Source organism: Anneissia japonica, unplaced genomic scaffold (genome assembly GCF_011630105.1).
Source record: "Anneissia japonica isolate Jap-2015-1 unplaced genomic scaffold, ASM1163010v1 scaffold3945_len365852_cov175, whole genome shotgun sequence".
Lineage (NCBI taxonomy): Eukaryota > Metazoa > Echinodermata > Crinoidea > Comatulida > Comatulidae > Anneissia > Anneissia japonica.
Window position 1 is genome coordinate 19,853 of NW_022684590.1, and position 4,382 is coordinate 24,234.

Genomic DNA, 4,382 nt, shown 5'->3' on the forward strand with positions numbered 1-4,382 from the left:
TGTATAATGTGAGAAATGTCTCTTTTTCTTAAGTTTGTCATAAATTTTGAACTTTGAATTTGTGTGCATTGTAAACATTATGATATTAGTGTTGTACATCACTTTGCTTATGATTGAAAATGTAAACCAAAAAAGAAAAAGGGAAAAAAAGAAATAATGAAAATTTCGTAAAGGAAAAAAAAGGGGAAAAAGAATGAAAGAATGTGGAAGGTGTAAACAGAATGTCTATTACAAAGGTACAGTAATTAAGGTTAAAGAAAATGAAAATCAGGAGGAAACAAAAATATTTAATAATTAGTACACTGTAGTGTATGTGTGTTTGTTTTATTTGGGGTATGCTTTTTTACGTAGGCCTATGTATATGTGTAGGTTATTGGTGGGTATGTGTGTGAGTGTGGGCGTGGGTGTGTGTTTGTTGGTGTATTTATGTATGTATTGGTGTGTGTGTGTGTGTGTGTAGGTGTGTGTTTGTATAATACACACGGTATATTGCATGTATGTAGGCATGGAGGAAATAAATTACGGGAAATGTGCAATTTTCTCCCACTTAAAAAAAAATGTATGCTTATATAATTCAATTAATTTTTCTTTTAAATTTGTTTTATATTGCATAAATGTATAAATACAAAATTGTTTTGAATTGTGAACGCATATGTAAATATCGGTACAGCATAAGATCACTGTATAATAGAAGAGGAAACGAAAAATTGAAAATCATGAAAAAAGAGGACAAATAAAGGTGGGTGATCCCCACGAAAGACAAAAAAAAACTAAACATCTCTAAATCAGGCCATCATTCTGACTTGCCTTGATAAAAGATTTTGCATTCGAGTTGATTGATCCCTAGCTCTTATTTTTAAATAAGACATTAAGTAGTGGTGCCTTCCCCGATATCTGGAAACCGCAACGGTTATCCCGATTCCTAAAGTTAACAAACTTCAATCACTTAATGATTTACGGCCAACATATCCCTTAGCCCTATTTTGGTAACATTTTTGAATCGTTTATTGTCAGATGGATATTTGATGATTATTAAGAATAAGTTGGATAGTCAACAATTTGGCATCATTAAAGGAGCCAGTACTACCCATTATTTAATAGACATGTTACATACGATACTTGAAGCCCTTGACAAACCTGGCTATTATTCCGATATTTGGGCTATAGATTTTACCAAGGCATTTGATAGAATTATTCACTGTACTTATTCATTTGATAGAATTAATCACACTGTAGGCCTACTTGTTAACAAGCTGCCGTAATTAATATTGGGGTTAGAGCATCGATTATTCCCACCGTCTGTAGTTTCCTCTCCAACCGCACACAGAATACCAAATTGAATTGTTCACTTGCTAACATCACTTGTGGTGTTCCTCAGGGTACGAAACTTGGTCCTATGCTGTTTCTTATATTCATAAATGATGCTGCGATTGGAGACTACGGACGTTTGAAATATGTTGATGATCTAACAATTGGCGAGTTAGTTAATAAAAATCAGGCCCCTTTATTACAATGTTATTTAGATACTCTTTCCCAGTGGTGTGGTGATATGATATGGCCCCATAAACCTGTTAAATGCCACACTCTACAAATATCTTTTCTTCGAAACCGACCCGAGATACCTACCTTTAGCCTTATTTGAACTGTCCTAGAGAATGTTTCACACCTTAAGTTATTTGGAGTTACTATTTAGAATGATCTTAAGTGAAATTTGCACATTTCTGAAATCGTTTCGCGGACGTCAAAAAGGTTGTTTTCGCTTTTTCTTTTAAAGAAAGCAAATGCACCTACGTCTGATTTATTGCTTGTAAATTCTTGTTATATACGACCAATACTTGAATATGCAAGAGAGGTATGGCACTCTTTACTTACTAAGAATCTTTCGTCTAAATTAGAAAAGGTTCAGAGGAGAGCTGTTAGAATCATCTTAGATGATCGTTATGACTCGTACAGTGATGTTCTCTCTAGACTTAAGGTGAATATTCTCTGGAAACAAGACGAGACAAATTACTTGTTAATTTTGGCAAGAAATTGTTGAATTCGGAAAGATACCATACTTTCTTACCACCTTCCAACATACTAATAGATCACTGAGATCCAGTAGTATGGTTAGACAGAGGCCATTTTGTTGTAAAACAAATCGGTTTCTGAATTCTGCAATCCCTTCTATTGTTAATCTGTTTAATGATGGTAAAATTCAATTCACTTGCATTGAATGAAATTAATCCAGATAGCGTTCTTAAATTAGGTCTTATTTTGTGGATGTTTATTTCAATTTTGATGTTGTTTGTAAATTTTTAATGGTCTGTTTCATAAATTTGATGTATATTTTTCTACTGTTATATTTAGGCTATATATTTTTCTACTTTTTGGATTATATATATTTTTTTATATTTTGTAATACAAACATATTTAGCTCTTTGCTATTGTCTTGTAATTGTTTTTATACCGTAATAAATAAATAAATAAAAATTATATGGTTTATTAAAAAAATATTAGGTGTATGACTTTGCAATAAAAACTGAATTGCATCAAAAATTCCAATAATTGTGATAAATACATGTAGCATATACAAGAATTTATCACTTTAAAATCGATTACTGTATAATATCAAAGATAATAGTGGAACACCCGGTCAAAATGCATTGTGGGTACACGGAGAAAAATGTTACTGCATCCGCGCGGCGGCGCTATATAGTAATAGTAAAGGCGCCGCTCTGGTTCATTTGTTTCCTGTAGTTTCTCCACTTAGTAAAATGTTCAAATTTTACTGCATCCGCAGAAGGGCGGATGTTCCATCGATTTTAATGCAAATACGCGGAACAGCTCATTCTTCTGCTATTTAAGTTCTTTGATAATATATACGAATCCTTTATAATGAAATTGTGAACAATCAAAATTTTAAATCGTATATTTTTACTGTTTGACATTAAAGACTTGAATCACTATATAAAATAAACGCATTTTTAGAATGTTTTTCTTATTTATTTTATTTACCATGAATTCTTAATTATCTCATTATATTTACCTCTAGTAATACTGTATTCTCATTCAAACGAAGCGAGAATGAACCATACTAAATGGCTATTCAATATAATAAGTACCGGTAGTCATTCCGAGAGTGTATTCCAGCTCCAACCTGTGCCTGAATACCGAACAATACTCAAGCCAATTATGGACGATTCTATTATTTTCTTTTATTCTCGAGGGTAAAAACAAATTCAAATTTCCTTGACATTGACCTTGTCCTTTGACCTTTTCCCAAAAGATGATCCATTCATTAGTTTTTGCGAAGTGAAGTGATTGAGGGACGAAGCTCGCAAAAAATAGGGTGATATGAGCTTTTTTTTTTGCTTTGAACATTTCCAATGAGTGGGCGATTGGAGTGGAGGACGCGTATGCCACTGTTTGATGGTATACTATATTCCTTGTGCACATCTGTTCTTTCCAGCATATTCAATGAATGCTTAAACATGAATTCATGCCAAGTGGGGCGAATATTTATCATCACATTGCTCTTGCGTCTTGTGCGTCATCTAAGAGTTCTGACTTATTGATATATAAGGTGATGCTTTGAATACCAAGCCAATAAATTGTTTAGATATTTATTTGAAAAATATATTATATGAAATAATGTAATCATTAACGCTTTAATAATATTTGATAATATTTAAATAAAGCAATAAGATTGAATTATGTTAAGTAATACAGACACGTTAACGATTACATTATTTCATATAATGTATTTTTCAAATAAATATCTAAACAAATTCATTATCGAAATATAAACTCTGAAAGTAAATTTACGTAGATTAGATCAATAAAAATGGACATAGCAATCCTTATTATTAATCCTTTATTAACTATAATAACTTTTTCAATCTTCTAATCAAATTTATATAGCCGGAGTTAGTGTCGACGTAGGCAAACCTTGCTAAAAATGTATACATTTTCCATCAAAAGGCTTTTCCTATGAATGGAATGACTTGTTCAAAGCAGGGGCGGCTCTAGGATATAATTTATGGGAGTGGGGGGCTAAGATTTCCGACTGGGGGACTAAGTATTTATGGGAGCAACTACTGAGCGGAACAACTACTAGCGACCAGCGTTATCTGAGGGCCGAAGGCCTGAGCCGGGTGGGGGAGATGGGTATCGAGGTTGGGAGGAGTTGCTCTCCTCCCAAAACGATTTTTTTAAATTGGGTCCACAATTACCTACCCGTAATTACACCCGTAGGTAATTGTGGACACTTGACCCCCAGTGTAATTAATGCTTGTTAGCTAATTAAATAATAATCTGATAACCTTGAATTATGCGTGTAATTAAAGACCAATAATAGTTGTTGATTATAAAACAAACTTTCAGGTGTATAACTCAATCCA

At 32.9% G+C, this 4,382-nt stretch overlaps 1 protein-coding gene across 1 annotated transcript in view; it reads left to right on the plus strand.

The window, feature by feature from the left end:
* Window positions 1-4,382, plus strand: part of LOC117107043 (U-scoloptoxin(05)-Sm1a-like) — an 8,563-nt gene that overhangs the window by 1,405 nt on the left and 2,776 nt on the right. The gene's annotated exons all lie outside the window — the stretch shown is intronic.